Source organism: Bison bison, unplaced genomic scaffold, assembly GCF_000754665.1.
Source record: "Bison bison bison isolate TAMUID 2011002044 unplaced genomic scaffold, Bison_UMD1.0 scf7180017864034, whole genome shotgun sequence".
NCBI lineage: Eukaryota > Metazoa > Chordata > Mammalia > Artiodactyla > Bovidae > Bison > Bison bison.
The window spans coordinates 5,283,264-5,302,434 of NW_011494606.1; the positions used below are offsets into that span (position 1 = coordinate 5,283,264).

The 19,171-nt window shown below is 48.9% G+C and overlaps 1 long non-coding RNA gene across 1 annotated transcript in view; it reads right to left on the reverse strand.

Moving 5' to 3' along the window:
- The window catches only part of LOC104984672, a 63,210-nt gene extending 50,933 nt beyond the window's left edge, over nt 1-12,277 (reverse strand). Inside the window, exons 1-2 of the long non-coding RNA XR_824774.1 lie at nt 12,169-12,277; nt 5,183-5,337 (exon numbers count right to left, since the gene is read on the reverse strand). This is a non-coding gene — a long non-coding RNA (uncharacterized LOC104984672). The remainder of the gene's footprint in view (nt 1-5,182; nt 5,338-12,168) is intronic.
- Nucleotides 12,278-19,171: the final 6,894 nt, after the last annotated feature.

Below are 19,171 nucleotides of genomic sequence, written 5' to 3' on the forward strand. Positions count from 1 at the left end.
TATATAATATTTATAACATATAATATAAATATATATTGTAATATTATATACATATAATTGATCTAGACTAGATTCAGGCCATACATTTCAACCCCCTTTCTGGGCTCTGCTTCCAATATCAGTTGAGTTTTCCAAGCCTTTTGCAGTGTTGCTCAAGTGTGTCCTACATGTGCAACATCAGTGACCCGTCTGGGACCTGGGTGGCAGTCTGCCCCATGGTTCAGTTCTCAAAACCTTTCACATTCTGTTGAGGATCATTTCCACGCATCCACAGTTTGGAGGTGATCCCAGAAGTTCATACACAAAGTTACAGGGTCACTATCTTGTGCTCTCTTCTCTCAATCACCCAACACTTTCTAAATCCGTGGGGGCTTCCTTCCTCATCCCCCAGCCAGAAATCTGGGACTTTAGGTTCCCAGTTCTGCTATGTACTATAACGGCATCTGTGTCTGGGGCGAAGCAATGGGAGGACAGAGAGTAGGGGTAACGGGAAGCAAAAACAGTTTGCCCAAGGTCTTCCCTGATGGCTCAGTTGGTAAAGAATCCACCTGCAATGCAGGAGACCCCGGTTCGATTCCTGGGTCCGGAAGATCCCCTGGAGAAGGGATAGGCTACCCACTCCAGCATTCTTGAGCTTCCCTGGCAGCTCAGCTGGTAAAGAACCCATCTGCAGTGCGGGAGACCTGGGTTTGATCCCTGGGTTGGGAAGATCCTCTGGCGCAGGGAAAGGCTACCCACTCCAGTATTCTGGCCTGGAGAATTCCATGGACTGTATAGTCCACGGGGTCACAAAGAGTCGGACACGACTGAGCGGCTTTCACTTTCACTCCTTTCACTTGTGTTCACAGGTCTTCTGGTAGAGAGAAGGTTTTCCTTCTCCCAGAATTTTAGGTACCCTCTTGACTGATGGTGTCGTCACCATTGCCACTACCACCACTGCAAGACTGCCTGGAGGCTAGGATGGGAGACCTTGGGAGAAAAATGAAAAAAAAACAAACAGGAAAACTCTCCCTCATATCCTTAGGAGGCCCTTTCCTACTCCTCTGGCCAGAAAGAGAGCTCTATCTTGAAGCTCTTCTGTCTGTACCTGGTACACCCTTCCAGTCTGCCTCTGAGTGCAGGCCAGGCAACACTGGAGGGAAGAAAAATGAGATACTCACCCCAGTTCACTTGTACTTCAAACTCTTGTTTCCTTCTCTAATCTATTGGATACCAATTACCTTGGGACTTCCCTTTGGTCCAGTGGCTAAGACTCTGCACTCCTAATGTTTGGGGCCTGGGGATTGATCCCTGGTCAGGAAACTAGATCCCACACGCTGCAACTAAGACCCGGTATGGCCCAATAAAATAAATATTTGGGGCTTTCCTGGTGGCTCAGACGGTAAAGAATCTGCCTACAATGTGGGAGACCTGAGTTTGATCTCTGGGTTGGGAAGATCTCCTGGAGAAGGAAATGGCAACCCACTCCAGTATTCTTGCCTGGAGAACCCCCAAGGACAGAGGAGCCTGGTGGGCTACAGTCCATGGGGTCGCAGAGTCGGGCACGACTGAGTGACTTTCACTTTTTTCACTTACAAGTCCTCAAATAGTTGGTCCATACATTCTATCCAGGGCTTATAACTGCATTCCACAGGAGACAGGTAGAGTATATTTACTCCATCTTTCCCGGGACTAGTCTGCCATCCACTGGGTTTCTTTTAAAAATGTATTTTATCCAGTTATAGTTGATTTACAGTGTTGTAGTAAACATTGGGTTTTAATTTCAATTATATCTGTCACTTCTAGAGGTTCTATTTGGTTCTTTCTCAGATTCATCTGATCGCTTTTGCTACTCCCATTCTTTGGTCATAGATTCAATCATGTCTAATTTCTTTAGCAAACTACACATAATTACTTCATACTTTGTAACAGATAATTCTAATATCTTCGGTTGTTGTTGGTCTGATTCAGCAGTGTTGTTTCTGCTGACTCTCATTTCATGTAGCTTCTATTTAATGACTTTTTTAGTATGACCTTCTGTTCCTCAGAAGTTTATCTGTGTGAATTCTTTGAAGCCTAGATTTAAAGCGTGTTCTCCAGGGAGCATTTGCAATTACTTCGTCAGGCATCTGGGGAACACTTTAAAATGCATGTTTTTAGTTAGTTTTTTTGGAGGAGGGGAGCACAGGGAGCAATATGGGCAGCGTGATGCTGGCGCCATACACCCTTGAAACTGGTCTTGTCCTGGAGACTCTCAGGGAAGACTCTTCTTTCCTCTGCTCCAACCCCAGTGAAGACAGAGGCAGACAAATCTCTGTAGATATCATTTTTCCTAGTTTTCTAGCCCTTTGGGATCCTAGGTTTATGCAGGAGCTTGCTTTCTCACTTTGGTTAAATCCCAAGAATTATCTTCTCTTCCCTAAGCTGTGTAGCCTGTTAAAGCCACACTTTGCATCACCAGAGACAGGCAGATACATTGGCTCCAAAACCTCTGTGGATTCAAGATTTCCTGATACTTCTGAACTTTGACATTTCCCTTATTTTCTGTCATCTAAGGAGATCAGTCCTGGGTGTTCTTTGGAAGGATTGATGCTAAAGCTGAAACTCCAATACTTTGGCCACCTCATGTGAAGAGCTGAGTTATTGGAAAAGACTCTGATGCTGGGAGGGATTGGGGGCAGAAGGAGAAGGGGACGACAGAGGATGAGATAGCTGGATGGCATCACCGACTTGATGGACATGAGTTTGGGTGAACTCTGGGAGTTGGTGATGGACAGGGAGGCCTGGCGTACTGCGATTCATGGGGTCGTGAAGAGTCGGACACAACTGAGCAACTGAACTGAACTGAAGCTATGTCTTTGAAAAGTATTTAAAAAAATTTTTTGAGCATTTTAGGTGTTATATCCCAGGGAATTTCTCTATATATAGCTATTGGAAATGACATCTTTGACTTCTGATAGGGGAATTCCCCCAGATCACAGCTATTTTAGTAGTTAATGAACTTGGTTTTATTTCTCCCAGCTAGTTTCATATTTATTACTGATTATTTTTTTTCTCCCTCTCCCTGGCTTGGTCAACTTTCTCTTTATTTCTTATGTCAAATTGCTTCACCACCGTCATCATTTGCTTATTCAGAACTTCTACTCTGCTTTTCAGTTTTGCTGCTGGTTTTGCCCGTTTACTTCTCCCCTGGCCTTTTAAAGGAGCTCTTTTGTATATGGCTGCACTGGGTCTCCATCGCTAAGCCCAGGCCTTTCTCTAGTTGCTGCTGGTGGGGGCTACTCTCCACTTGCAGTGCGTGGGCTTCTCATGCAGTGGCTCTAGGAGCACAGGCTCTCGGGCTCACGGGCTTCAGTAGTTACGGCGCACAGGCTTAGCTGCCCTGTGACATGTGGAACTGTCCCAGAGCAGGAATGAAGCCTGTGTCCCCTGCATTGGCAAGTGGATTCTTAACCACTGGACCACCAGCGAAGTCCTAGAAGATCTTCAGAACACTTTTATTCTCTACTCTCCAAAACATCCTCTCCTTTCCAAGGATTTGCTAATAGTTTAGACCAATGATGTCCAAAAGAATTTTCTGCAATATTGGAAATGTTCTATACCCAATGTCCAGTACAGCAGCTACTACCCATGTGTGGCCATGAAACACGTGAAAAGTGGCTAGTGCAACTGAAGAACTGAATATTTGATTGTATTTAATTTTAATGAATTTAAATGTAAAAAGCCACCCCACTGGACACTGCAGACGATTTCATTTCTGACTTAGTAAGTTTTCCCTTATAGAATGGCTTTGTTTCAAGAATTCCTACTTTAAAAATTATAAATTATTATCACATCATCATCCATTTAGATTTAGCTACATGTAGTCATTTCTTCTTATACATCAAATATTCCTTATATATTTTTTCATCCTGTATCTTGAAATCTGTCTTCTAACCCCAGTTTCATTTGGTATGAGTATTTTGTTCAGTCTTTTTTTTTTTTTTCAGATTTTTTTTTAATGTGGCCATTTTTAAAGTCTTTGTTGAATTTGTTACAATATTGCTACTGGTTTTTTCGTTATTTTTGGCCATGAAGCATGTGGGATCTGAGCTCCCTGACCAGGGGTCGAACCCACACTCTCTTCATTGGAAGGCAAAGCCCTAACCACTGGACCAGCAGGGGAGTCCTTGTTCAGTCTTCATGTGCCCCCAGAATTAATGGCATCTTGACTGGGGCAAAGACATGAATCACAAATCTCTGCCCTGGTAATCTGTGGGAGTTTTGTGGCCCAGCCTTACAGATGTAAAGACTGATGTTGGTTTATCTTTGCAAGCCACCTCTTCTCACCTGTACGAACCTGTATCATGCCCCCTTTATCCTTGGGTGGCAGGTACAAAGACTACAAACCAAGGTACATGATAAACAGAACTTTCTTTATCTAACTGAATTGTATTTCTATTTTGAGCCCTCATGTCACTTGGATGGAAGAACGGTCATCTTAGTCAAGACTACATCTCAGTTCTTGAGTTGGGGTGGTAATTATGTGGTGCTGAGGCAGAGGAGGGGGAACACGAGGCAGATTCAGTTCTTGGGGACCTGCCTTGCTGTCCTCACCCAAGAGGTCTGGACATCAGACACTGGTGTCCATGGACCATACATGGCCTCCCTCTGGGCCTCCCTCAGCCTCTCTGGGTCCTCTCGCCTACTGTACCTCACCTATACCACACTCCTGTGCCTATCAGATGCATGCTGCTAGGTCCACACCTCTCCAGGCTGTGGAAATATTTGTGGGCACACAGAGGCCTTCCGCTGCTCCTGGGAGCTCTGTGAGGACACATCAGGCCCACCTGCCTGGGCATACCCACTGAGTGACTTCTGCTTCCACTCCAGCACCTGTCATGGCACAAGGAGGTCCAGGCCCCTCCCAGCTCCTCATCTGCCCCAGAGGCCAAGGCCTTTCCATGCCTGGACTCCCCAGACCTAACTGGGATATCTGTCTTCACTTCTCACTTCTCCTATGAGTCTCCTCCCTCCCCAGCTCATGGAATCTTTATTTAGTGTGGGGGGCCACACAGGGATTGAACGGCAAAGACTGGATTGATATCCAGATGTCCAGACATCCAAGACAGGCTCTTCTCAAGCCTGCAGTGAGCCTTCACAAAGAAGGATGCAGCCTGCCCTGTGCAGGAGTGCCTGAGAACCCCTCAGGGACAGGACTTACCTGCCAGGAAGGAAGTACTCCATAAACACTGGACAAGGTTGAGGCCACCCAGGCAAGAGGTCTGCAGCACAACATCACTCTTCTTGTATGGTTGAATCCCCACTGTGGGCCTGACTCCATCACTGCTTGGCTCATTAGCCAGGGAGCTGTGAGGACTGGAGCCAGGAAAGAGGAGAGGATAAGAGATGAGTGAGTGTACCCCAGCTGGTACATAGCACATTGCCTTTTCAAAAACTTTTTATTTTGTATTGGTATAGCTGGCTAACAATGTTGTGATGGTTTCAGGTGAACAGCGAAGGGATTCAACCATACACATATATACATGTATCCACTCTCCCCCAAACTCCTCTCCCATCCAGGCTGCCACACATAACACTGAGCAGAGTTCCATGTGTTATACATTAGGTTCTTGTTGGCTATCTATTTTAAATATAGCAGTCTCACATTACCATTTGAAGAATCAAAGAGAGAGATTCTTCTTCATCCCCATTTTATAGATGGGAAAATTGAGGCTTCACAAGATTGAGTAACTTTCCCAAGGTCACAGAGCAAGTAACTGGAGAAACTGGATTCAAGTCAGCCTGAACACTGAGCCCCAAACCTCCATACCACACAGTCTCTTCCCCACCAGCTCATGATGACACCCACTGGGCAGATGAGGGAACTGAGGCCAGAGGAGAGAAGCGACTTGCTCAAGAGAGTAGAAGAGCTGGACCCAAACCCAAGACTACATGCAGGGCTGTTTAACCTCAGTGCTCCCTGCCTACTTGGGGTCCCAAGCTAACAGGAAGACAGATCCCCAAGTTCCTGTCCTGGGGATTGGCCATCAGGTAGGCATAGAGCCTTTCAAGTCCAGCTCCTGGCCCCGTGGAGCCACCAGCTGTGTCACACTGACACAGTCAGCAAGAGAATGCCACCAACACCCTGCACTCCCTCACCTGCCCTGCCAGTGCGGTTGAACCATGATAGGCACCTACAGTTCAGAAAGCAGGCTCCAAGGCCCTGCTGAAATGGCATGTGGCTCCACCCCTTGGCCATAGCTGATTGGACCAGAAGAAGACACCCGACCCGGGTTGGGCCAATCAGCTTCTCTCCTGGGTTTCCAGCGGCCCCAATTCTGCTTCCCTCCAGCTGCGGCTCCTGGGGCCATCCTCCAGGCCAGGCTGGGGACAAGAGCATCAGGGAGCCAGTACAGTGGCCATGACAAGGGTCCTTTCAGATTTCTACCTGGGGAACATAACTGACCGACGGCTTCAGCAGCTCCACTCTGGGCCTTAAAGACCATTTTACACGTAGGAAAACTGAGGCTCAGAGAAGAGGATGATGTGGTCAAGGGGAGGGAAGACCACCTCAACAGCTGGACATGAGCAGACGGCTCTCAAACTTCAGTTCGATAGTCAGTAGTATTAAAACTGAGAGAGAGGGACCCCCTGCAGCCCAGCACACACAGCTTTCCAGCACACCCAGTGGGCCAGCAGGTGCCAATGTGTGCCAAGCCCAGGACCTGTTCCCCCTAAAACCCAGATGCAGGGAATTCCCTTCTCCTGGGACCCAGGCATCACTATCCCTTCAGCCCCAGAGCCACGCGCCTGTTGGACAATCCCAGTTCTGGGGCTCTTCCCACACACAGAGGCCTGAGGCAGACTGGAATACTACCAGAAAGGGATAGTTATACAGACATTATGTCTGTGCTTTATTATCCAGGAATTCATCAGGCACCTACTACGTGCAAGACAGTGACAGCAGAACATTCCAGGAACTGCCAGGATTTGGAGGTACCTGGAAATCAGAGACTGAGCATTCATACTCAGAGTTCTGTGACCTTGAGCAAGTTATTCAGCCTCTCTGATCCTCTTTCCTCATCTACAAATGGATTATACGAGAATCTCATGTTAGCGCAACAAACCGACAAAAGCAGACTTCCACAGTTAATCAGGAAGATTAGTGCCAGGGGGCTTCCCTGGTGGCTCAGTCAGTAACGAGTCTGCCTGCAATGTGGGAGACCCAGCTTTAATCCCTGGGTCGAGAAGATCCTCCAGAGAAGGGAATGGCTACCATTCCAGTATTCTTGCCAGGAGAATTCCATGGACAGAGGAGCCTAGTAGACTACAGTCCATAGTGTCACAAAGAGTCAGACATGACTGAGGGACAAACACCGTGGGCTTCCCTGGTGGTTCAGACAGTAAAGAATCTGCCTGCAATGGCTCCAGTTATGACTTCTGTCCTTGAAGGAAAGAGCCAGGCACTGACATGGATCTGATGCTTTATTCTGGGCACCCAGACACGAGCCTCCCACACACAGCTCAGCAGCTAGAGCCTGTGTGCTGGGCAGCCATCTGCCTTCTGAAGGGCAGGGCCAACAGGAGTCTGGCCCAAGGCTAGCATCTTTCTCCTCGACCACCAGACCTCCTTCCACAAGAGAAGACTCTTTGGGCTAAAGCCAAGCGCTCAGAGGAGATGCAAGACAGGATGGGAGTCAGGGCTCTGCAGCTTGTATGCCAGTGGGGAAGGTTCAGTGTTTAGAAGGACTCAGATAAGGAGCAGACATGGAATCAATCCTATAGGAGGAGCTACTCAACTGGACATCTTCAACCCGAGTTACCTAGATAAACACTAATTGTCTGTATACCAGGAGACAGATGTAGTTACTGGGGAGTTCAGTGGAAAGAGAGCTCAGACCCAAGTGGAAAAACCCAGGAGGTCTTCCTAGAGGAGGTTGCATTTAGCCAAGTCTTGAAAGATGGTGTGGTGACTAAGGTGACTAAGACACTCTGGGGGGAAGAACCAGCATGAGCAGAGACTAGGAGATGGGAATGGGGCAGGTAGCCTGCCTGCAGTGGGGCAGGAAAGAAGGACAAGAGTGGAACATGGGGCCATAGGTAACAAGCAGGGATCAGCTTCTGAAGGCCCTAAATGCCCTTGCTCAGGAGTTTGATATCTACTTGTTCTGCAGAGGAACAAGGATGAGATTTTGAGCACAGGAGTAATGTTCTGAATGTGTAAGAGTGAGATAGATGCCCCAAGGCATTCTGCAATCCTAGGTGTCCCCAGCAGATGCCAGTAAGTTTTTGCCAGCTTTTGCATTTCCTTTAAATGGTCTCACCTCTCTCTGCATTTTCATCAGAGATCTAGTAAAGCTCTGAACTGAATGCATCATGAGCCTGTCACACATCCCGTGTATCATTCCAATACAAAGGGACACTTACACACACACACATAAACCCACTCGGAGGGCCATGCAGGTTGCCAAGTCCATTTCTGGGCTGCATGGCCAATATTGGCCACCAGAGGGCGCCTCCAGCATCCCAGTAAAGAAAGCGCCCAGACTGGGCTTAAGAACCCACCCCAGGCAGAAGGGTCGTAGAAGCCAACAAGTTCACCTTCTTCATCTTACATGTAAGGAAATGGAGGCTTAGAGAGCAGGGTGATGTGGTCAAGGCGAGGGAGGAGGGAGTGGGTACCTCAGCAGCTGGACCTGAGCAGATGGCTCATAAACTTCCATTTGAAAGTCAACAGGAGGACTTCCCTGATGGTCCAGGGGCTAAGACTCCTGTTCCCAATTCAGGGGGCCCGGGATGGATCCCTGGTCAGGGAACTAGACCCGACATGCTGCTACTAAGAGTTTGCATGCCACAACTAAGGATCCTGTGTGGCGCAAAGAAGACCTGGTGCAGCCAAACAAATATTAACAGGAAGCAAAGCAAGAAAGTCAACAGGATTAAGACTGAGAAAGAGATATCCCCCGGGCCAGCACACACCACCACTACTCCAGGAAGGAGTAAAATAGGGACAAGAACTGCAGCCAAACCAAGCCCTTGGCTTCCTGGACTGAGTCTATGTCATTCTCCTAAGAGTCATTCACTGATTTGTTCTTTCTTCACTCGCTCCCTCATCAGGTATCAGACATGTCAGGGGAGACAGACAGATGATCGGTTCCATTTCTGACTCCCACTGAGTGCAGATTGGGAGGGGCTGAGGGCCTGAGCAGGCAGGACTCAGGAAGGGTTGTCACTGTACGGCAGGAGAAAGGTCAGGAGGCAGAAGGGACAGCCCGGGAAAGGACTGGCTGGGATCAGCCCAAGGTTCTGGCTCGGGTGTCACAAGGACCCACTCAGGGCCACTCTGTTCACAACTGCTGCATCCCCAGGATCTGGTGGCTTGAGACTGATGGATGAATGAATGAGCAAATGAGGCCAGTGACCAAGTGAAGAAAATACCTGAACCTTTATCACAGACAAGGGATTGCTGTTCAGTCACTCTGTCACGTCCAACTCTTTGTGACCCCATGGACTGCAGCATGCCAGGCTCTCCTGCCTTTCACTATCTCCTGAGTTTGCTCAAACTCATGTCCATTGAGTCGATGATGCCATCCAACCATCTCATCCTCCTGCCCTCAGTGTTTCCCAGCATCAGGGTCTTTTCAAGGGATTGTGTGTGTTAGTTGCTCAGTCCAGCTCTTTGCGATCCCATGGACTGTAGCCCACCAGGCTTCTCTGTCCATGGAATTCACCAGGCAAGAATACTGGAGTGGATTGGCGTTCCCTTCTCCAGAGGATCTTCCCAACCTAGGGATCGAACTCTGGTCTCCTGCATTGCAGGCAGATTCTTTACCATTTGAGCTACAGGGAAGTCCTATAATTAATTTATATTAATTTATAAATTTCAAGGGATTAATGTCTATTATTTACAAAGAGCCTCTAAAAGTAGAAAAGGAATAAACCAACAACCTCCTAGAAAAATGGGCTAAAAATATTGCCAGACAGTTCACAGAAAAAGAAATCCAAATGGCCCTTAGTCATATGAAACGATGATCAACCTCAATCAAGTAAAAGAAATGCAAATCAAAATGACTCCGAGATACCATTTCCTACCTATCCGACTGGCAAAAATTCGAAAGTTTGGCAACACATTCTGCTCTGGAAGCTATGGGGAAACAAGCCCTGTGCAGCTGATGGGAACGAAAAATGGTACAATCTGTTTGCAGGGGAACTGGGCAAAAGCTAGCAAAATCACCATTTATGTTCAAGCTGTGACTTGGGAATTCCACTGCTGGGAATACACTCCAACTGGTATGCCGAAAGATGGAAGTACAAGGCTTTTTACTACAACTCTATTTGTAACAGCAAAGGGCTGGAAAGAAGGAAAATGTCCATAAGCAGGGGACTGTGGTTATCAACACAGAGGAGGCCTCTGATGATAAAGAACAGAGGAGCTCTCAACAAGCCACTGTGGGAGATACTGCAGGGCAAGATGTAAGGTGAATCACACAAGGTAGGGGAGAGTGTGGCTGTGTACTCACACTTAACTAACAAAAGAAGGGAGGGATGTGAATATATGTGTATATTGAAGTATTTTATATACATATACACACATATGTGTGTACACGTATATAAATCAATGGAAGGATAAAGCTCAGATATGCAGATGACACCACACTTATGGCAGAAAGCGAAGAGGAACTAAAGAGCCTTTTGATGAAAGTGAAAGAGGAGAGTGAAAAAGCTGGTTTAAAACGCAACATCCAAAAAACGAAGATCATGGCATCCGGTCCCACCACTTCATGGCAAATAGATGGGGAAACAATGGAAACAGTGAGAAACTGTATTTTCTTGGGCTCCAAAATCACTGCAGATGGTGACTGCAGCCATGAAATTAAAAGACTCTTGCTCCTTGGAAGAAAAACTATGACAAACCTAGATAGCATATTAAAAAGCAGAGACATTACTTTGTTGACAAAGGTCCATCTAGTCAAAGCTATAGTTTTTCCAGTAGTCATGTATGAATGTGAGAGTTGGACCATAAAGAAAGCTGAGTGCTGAAGAATTGATGCTTTTGAACTGCGGTGTTGGAGAAGACTCTTGAGAGTACCTTGGACTGCAAGGAGATCAAACCAGTCAATCCTAAAGGAAATCAGTCCTGAATATTCATTAGAAGGACTGATGCTGAAGCTGAAGCTCCAATACTTTGGCTACCTGATGCAAAGAGGTGATGTATTGGAAAAGATCCTGATGATGGAAAAGATTGAAGGCAGGAGAAGAAGGAGACGACAGAGGATGAGATGGTTGGATGGCATCACTGACTTGATGGACGTAAGTTTGAGCAAGCTCTGGGAGTTAGTAAAGGACAGGGAAGCCTGGCGTGCTGCAGTCCATGGGTCACAGAGAGTCAGATACGACTGAGCAACTGAACTGAACCTAACTGAAGGATAAAGCATAATTTTTTTCAAATTAATAATTAGAGGAAGGGGGAATGGGATGAGGAGGGCACAAATGAAAGTTATACCTTTGTAAATATATTCTGTATCATAGACTTTGTAACTATAGATAAAATTTTAAATAAATTCATAAAAGATGAAAGTCAAATGAAGCAAATAAATATATACATTGAATTAGTGACATAACCACAAAGAGAAGAACTATCCCAAGTGACTTCCTAGCAAAGTAATTTAAAGACATGTGAACCAATCACAATGTGAAGACCTTATTTGCTTTCTGATTCAAACACCTAAGTTGCAAAAAAAAAAAAAAAAAAATTAAGTATGACATTCAGGAGACAATCAGAAAAATGCGAGCCCTGACTGGCTATATATTAACTGGGATAATGGCATGTTTTAGATGTGATAATGGTACCATGGAAAGGTAACATTGAATATTTATGAATAAAATGGTATGACATCTGGGATTTGCTTCAAAAATAATTGGGTCATGGTGGGTGGGGTGAGGAAACACGATCCAAGGCTGATAAGGAGGTAGTTGCTGAAGGCTGCTGATGAGTAAGTGGAGGTTCAGTAAAGTACTGTTCTTTCTACTTTCTTAGATGTTGGAAATTTTCATAATGAAACATTAAAAAAAACAACAACCTGGCACTTGGTCAGGATGTGGAACAACTGAAACCTGAACATTACTAGCGGTAGTGTATAGTCTGGGAGCTTCTTATGACAAACTTAATCCACATAGGATCCAACAGTCCCACTTCTGGATACTTACCTAGAGAAATGGAAACTTCAGTTCAGTCAGCTCAGTTCAGTTCAGTCTCTCAGTCGTGTCCAACTCTCTGCGACTTACATTTTCCCAAAAGAGAGATGCTTTCAGTTAGGAACAGAATTCCTGCTGGCATTTGTTCAAGATGTTCAAGTTAGAGTTTAGACTTGAGAAGGTTATTATTATTTTGAAAATAGTACAGCCATTCCAGATAACAGTTTGGCAGATTCCTATAACGCTAAACATACACTTACGACTCAGTACTCCCACTTCGAGGTATCGTCCCCAGAAAAATAAAAATTCCTTTTTGCACAAAAACCTACACATGAACGTTTGCATCGGCATTATTCGTAATTGCCAAATACGGGACACAATCCAAATGCTCATTAACCGATGAGTAGATGCATAAATCGCCTGTGTGCTCTGTCGCTTCAGTCGTGTCTGATTCTTTATGACTCCATGGACTGTAGCCCGCCAGGCTCCTCTGTCCATGGGGTTTTCCAGGCAGGAATACTGGAGTGGGTTGTCATTTCCTTCTCCAAAGGATCTTCCCAATCCAGGGATCAAACCTGAATCTTCTGCATCTCTTACATCTCAGGCTGATTCTTTACTGCCGAGCCACTGAGGAAGCCCCAATAAATTACCTACACATATACAACTCTGAATCTATACAATTCATACGGAAATAAAACTCACTGGGCAATAAAAAAGGAACCAAGCACAAATACACGGAAGAACTCAAATGACTCCCGTAAGCTTTTATGCTGAGTAAAAGGAGCCAGATTCAAAAGGTTGCCTGCTGCGTGATTCCATTTACATGGCATTCTGGAAAAGGCAAAACTATAGGGACAAAAAATAGATCAGGGGCTGGGAGGAGGAGGAAGTGCTGGTGACAAAGGAGCAGGAAGGAAATACTGATGGAAATATTCAATAGCTTGATTATGGTGGTGTTTACACCACTGTTGAACATTTGTCAAACCTCACACAATAAAAAGGGATGAGTTTACAATATGTAAATTGTACCTCAGTAAATTCTGCCCCCAACAAACAAAAACCTGGCACTTGGTAGATGATCAGTTGAATGTTGATTGAAAGTCGGATGGATGAGTGGGCAAAGAGAGCCCAGAAAGAAGAGTGGGTGAGAGCAGGAGTGTGCCTGTGTGAGGGGCTGGGGGGCCTATGGGAGCCCTGAGCGGGGTGACCAGGGGCAGCGGGACATCCCAGGTGGAGGCCCCAAGACCACAGGGACTCGGACATCAGCTGACCTCTACTGTCCCTCCCTCTCTGGACCCTGCCCCTCCCCACAGTGAATGCCGAGTCCTCAGCTACTGCCTCCAGGAACAGTAGCTTCAACCCAAACACGCTCACTCTTGGGAGGACTCAGTCTCGCTGAGGCCTAAGTCCAAGTTCCCCTGGGTTCTGAGATAGGCGGGTACACAGAGCCAACCCAAAGCTGCCTCCCCACCGGGTCTTTCCCGTCCTCCCTATGTCCTGCCTGAACCTCAGGAAACAGAGGCTCCATCCTTCTACTAGACATGCAGTGCTCCCCACAGGCTTGGTGGTGAGCAGAGCCCAGAGCCACCTCTCCCCACTCACTGCCATCATCATTGCTCCACAGGGGCCTTGACCCGGGGCTTGGGGACTCTAGGGGAGACGATGTGCCTTCCCTGAAAGACTGTTAGTGTAATCTGATTGGAGGACACAGATCTCTCCCACAAAGAGCTCTCAGGCTGATGGAAACCCAGACACGCTTTTGTGATTCTCACGCTTAACAGCCTCCCTAGTTTAAGCCTGTACCAAATCCTAGTTTCTTGAAGATGGAGTTACAAAAGGCAAAAGTGCTTTGACTATTGTTGAACATGGGGAGCAAGGAGGGACACGGTGGGTCCAAACTTTTGAGGAGAAGGTCCAGATGTGGTAACCGTGGGAGGTGTTGACTTAAAGGGGAAAGAAAACTTTGCAGAAAGTTTTGCAGGGTGAGTCGATGTTGTTGAAAGGCTGTAGGGGGAGCTAGAAGAACGTAAGCATCTGTGGACAGCTCTAGGGAGTAACTCAAGCTTTGGGGAACTTGCAGGAAGTTTCGAAACACAATGTCCCTGGAGCCATGTGTGGCACTTCACCTATAAAGACCAATCATCATACCTTCTCCCACAATTATTAGAAAGATCAAGTGTTCCTACCTAGGTGAAACTAAGACAAAGGAGTTGTTTGGGGAAGAAAACAAAAGGCTGCCAGAAGCCAAGACAGCCAAATGGCACTGGGTTAGGTGTTTTGAGCCAGTTTCTTGCAGTGTAGTGGATGGAGTGCAGGGAGTCAGAGAACTCTGGTCTCAGTCCTGTCTCCACCAGAGTGGGGCTGTGTGGCTTCAGGCAGGTCACTGCTCCTCTCTGGGCATCAGTTTCCACATCTGTAAAATGGGCTTAATACCTCACTCAGTTGCTGTGAGGATGAAATGAGAGAAACATGTTGGTGTATCCGGTGTCCATGAAGCCCAGCCCTGGACAGGGCTTGGGGAACGAAGGTGATTGGAATAGGAAGGTCAGTCAGCCTCCCAGCGTCACCCTGAGGAGGCTAAGAGGAGCACAGGCTTTAGGAGGTTCTGAGGTGGCAGAGTGGCTAGAATCTGGGTCGCACTGGTGAAACTCGGCCTACTGAGGAGGGCTCTGCCTGGGGGTGGGACCTCAAAAACCATGGGGGCACCTGGGCAGCACGCTGAGCATTTGGCCTTAGACCCAAGTCCTGGTTGTACTGCCCACAAACCAGGGGATCCCAGTCGGGTGTCTATTTCTCTGCCCCTCACTTTCCTCTTCTGGAAAGCGGGGATACTATGCCTGCCACAGAGTTCAGAGTGTGGGTGGCTGGGTCCAAGGTTAGCACGTTCCCAGCAGCCTGCGCCCAAGTTTACCTTTGCCCCTCAACTCCCCTCATCTGGGGGACTTAGAGGAAGCCGAATCTGAGAGGACGGGAGAAGGCAGAAGCCCTGCACGACCAGACCCTGAGAGGGGAAGGAACCCCTGCAGGGTCTCCCAGCACACTGGAGATAAGCCCGGTGCTTCCTGGAGGGGGTGGCCTTCTGCGAGCAAAACGCCTCCCTGAACTTTCAAGGGGTTCTGATGTCTGAATCTGTGTCCCTGTCTGTCTCTCACCCTGTGACTTCCCGGCGCTTCCCTCACATTCACCAGGGGTGCCTGCCTTTCCTCAGTTTGCGGGGAGTGACCATCTGTGAGGGCCTCGGGAACCTCAGCTGCAGACACAGCACCGTCCTGTTCTCAAGAGATCAGAGAGAGGGGAGGCTTCGGGCTGCTGTGAGGTCTGGGGGGCAGGCAGAACTTCCAAAAGTGAGTCCATGCCAGTGTCCCCAGGCCCCAGCCTGAGGAGCATTGCTCTAGGAATGCGCGCAGATGGGAGGGCGGGAGACAGGAGGCCTGAGGAGGAAAGCACGGGAAAGCTTAGAGAGATGGTCCTAGGACCAGGGAACTGACTGCTGAGCCATGGATTTCATGAGGTCAGGGGCCTCCTCTCTCTTAATAGCTTGAGGTCTGGGGGCAAATTCCTAGTAGTTCCTGCTTCAAAATATACCCAGGCCTTATCTTTCAGTGATATAATATACTGACATATTTATGGATGAAATAACATGATATCTGGGATTTGTTTCAAAATAATCCAGTTGTCAAGAGGGGTGAAAAGTCTGTATGAAACAAAATTGGCTGTGAGCTGATGATGGTTAAAGTGGGTGATGGGGCCATGGGAGCTCCTTGCATAATCCTTGCTACTTCTGTATGTGTTTGACATTTTCCATGACAAAAAGTTCCTACATCCAGAATCAGCCATTTTTCTCTAGCTCCAAAATCACTGCCCCGCAGCCAGCCGTTGCATGGATGCAATCTCCTCACAGGCCAGCCTGCTTCGGTCAGGCCCCTCCAGCCTATTCTCAACACCACCAGCAGAGGGAGCCTGTTACAATGTGAGGTCCCTGCTCAAACCCTCCTGTGGCCCCATCTCACTCAGAGAACCCCGGCCTCTGAGTCCACACTCCATCTCACCGCTGCTGCCTCTACAGCTCCTCTCCAGCCACACTGGCCTCTCTTCAGCCTCCCACAGTCTCCTTCATGACCCCGAGGGCCCTATGTGCTAAGGGAGACTGGAGGGAAGGTCTGACTTGACCAGACTTCAGAGAGGATCCTAGGTGGCACAGTGGTGAAGAATCTGCCTGCCAATGCAGGAGATTCAAGTTTGATCCCTGGGTTAGGCAGATCCTCTGGAAGAGGAAATGGCAACCCACTCCATTATTCTTGCCTGGGAAATTCCATGGACAGAGAAGCCTGGTGGGCTACAGTCAGTCCACGGGGTTACAAAGAGTCGGGGACGACGGAGCACAGGGCCCAGTACATGCAGACACTCAGAGAGCATTCACCCACGACACTCAAACATTATAAAATTGCACAGGACACAATTATACATTTTAAAAAGTATTTGTTGTTATCTGAAATTCAAATCCAACTGGGCATCCTGTATTATATCAGGCAACTCTATCTGTAACAGACTATGAGCTAGTCCTACCAAGAGAATCATGTTGTCTTCTTAATGTCTCCAATGCTCAGCACACAAAGGTGCCCCCTCCTAGCAGACAGTTGCAGAAAAGCACCCTCTGGGCTGATGCAGCTCATGGCCAGTTGCAAGGTTTCAGGTCCATTTACTTCAGTGGCAAGGTGTCCTTTTGCAGTGCCCAACCTGCCCAACCATACATGGCAGCCCTGCAGGAAGCCAGAGCAACAGGTGCTTCCAGAAGGAAAACAATTGAAACTGGCCTCCCAGAAATTTCTCTCCCCCAAAATGGGTAGGGACCAGGAGGGAGTGACAATGCCAAGGCCTATTCTGACAGCCCCTTCTGAGCGCTTTTGGATTCGAGCCCATCTGGGATGGATCTGAACTTTTGTCTTGCCCCATGCTGGTGGGTAGAGGAGGGCCCAATGCCAGACGCCAGCTGCCCCCGTGGCTGGAGGGTGCCCACTTGGAACCATTCCAAGTAAACATTTGACCAGCTCAGCCCCGGCCATCATCCCACGCCAACACTTGGCCCTTGTTCCTGGACAGGCCGCCCTGTGTCCTGTCCTTTGTGGCTGACATTTTCAGCCGGGCCCTGCAGGGGCTGGGGTGACCTGGTGCCCCATCCCCATTCTGCAGACAGGCTCCAGGGAGGTGGTCCCTGCGGCAGTGGGGACTTGGCGGAGGAGTCCCAGCAGACGGGCCGTCGCCAAGCCAGCCAGCCACCCCCTCCCCGAATACCCCACGTGGGCCCCAGGGCTGCACAGTCCACGGTCTAACAGTGGAGCCATGGGGCCGCCAGCTGACTCGGCTGCTTTGTTCCAGCCCTGGAGTGGTCTGAGGGTGGCTGAGGACCGTGGCTCTTTCTCTGCTGAGAAGCCACAGATAACGCCGGCGACAGAGCCTGATAAAGCGTCTGTCAGAGGCTCCCTCCCAGACAGGCCCTGCTGTTCCCGCCAGCCCCAAGGGCCCCTGCAGCCCAAGCCTGTCTCCAGAGGTCCACCCCTCCCTGGGATCTCAGCTTTTCTCTTCTAGAGGCTGAAGAACAGGCTAGCAGAGCTCTCCCCACCCATATCTTCAGTTTGGCTCTCAGAAGTTCCTGAGGCCTCTGGGCCCAAGAGCAGAATAAACCAATCCTGTGATTTACTCTCATGAAGAGAATGTCAAGGCATGTGCCTCTCTCGGTGGAATTCTAGACTGTGACTCCCAGGGAGTTAGGGGGATGGTGGAGTGGAGGGCCTGGGATCTCTTCCTAGAGCCTCTCAAATGGCATTCCAAGTCACCTCTTTCAATATCACAAAACCCCACTCTATGCTGGGGTCTAGGATGACACAGCAACCAGAAAGACACGACCACAGAAGCTTCCAGGAAGAGGGTGCTGGAAGATCTACCCCAGCCAGACCTGACCCAGGCCGGCACCCCAGGTCTACAGAGGGCCCTGGCCTGCAGTAGGAGGTATGTGAGCGATCCTAGCCAGCCCTGGGCTCCCCTGGGTGAGCTTCAGTGCCCAAGGGCTAGAGAACTGAGACCTAAGTCTTGGATCTGGTGGAGGAGAACGGGCCCTGCCCTGGGGATCAGAAGACACCGTAACCAAGGCCCTGAGAACAGGCTTCTCTGAAGGCGGCCCTCGCCTCATCCTGAGCCTGGCAGGTGAGCAGGTACAGGCTGCAAGCACTCTCAGAGAAGAGGCCCCCACAGGAGGGGCCCTGCTCCTGCACGGGGACACTGGGCTCCCAGTTTAACTGAAGAGAGTGTGGGGTTCTGGGTGGGGCTACCTGCACTGTGCTGACTGATCTGAATAAGGCCCTTACACATGGTAGACAGTGGAGGCTGGAAACCCCAGCCTGAAAGCCAGTCTCTGCTCTGCTTCTCCTCTCTGAGTGACCCAGGGCAGACCTTTGGCTCTCTCCAAGGGGTGAGCTACAGGTCCTCCAAGGCCTCCCAGGGAAAGGAGTCCCAAGGGAGAGTCCCTGTCCAAGGGCCAGCGTGCCCAGAGGGAGAGGCCTGGGCTGCCTCCACTCCCCCGGAGGAGGACTGCCTCTCCAGTTTTGCCTGCTGGGAGTCCAGTGGAGGGTGGGAACCCAGGTTTTCTGCATCTTGGACCAAGGCGCTGCCTTTTCTGGATGCAGGGACCTCCCCCGCCCCGGCCCCAACAGCTTCACAGGGGCCTCTGGTTTATAAAGGAAGAACCCGAGTTTCGGGGTGTTTGGATTGCAAGAGAGTCCTCCTGTCTTTCCCCACCTTCAGCAGCTCCCTCTGAAACCCCTGCAACCACACAGGCTCAGCCCAGGTGACCCTCTACCCGCACGCATGCACGCACACACACACACACACACACCCTCCCTGCATCACCCCCTCACCCCCACACACACACCCTCCTGCATCCACCCCCTCCCTACACACACACACACACAGACACATATACACACCCTCCCTGCATCACCCCCTCCCCAACACACACACC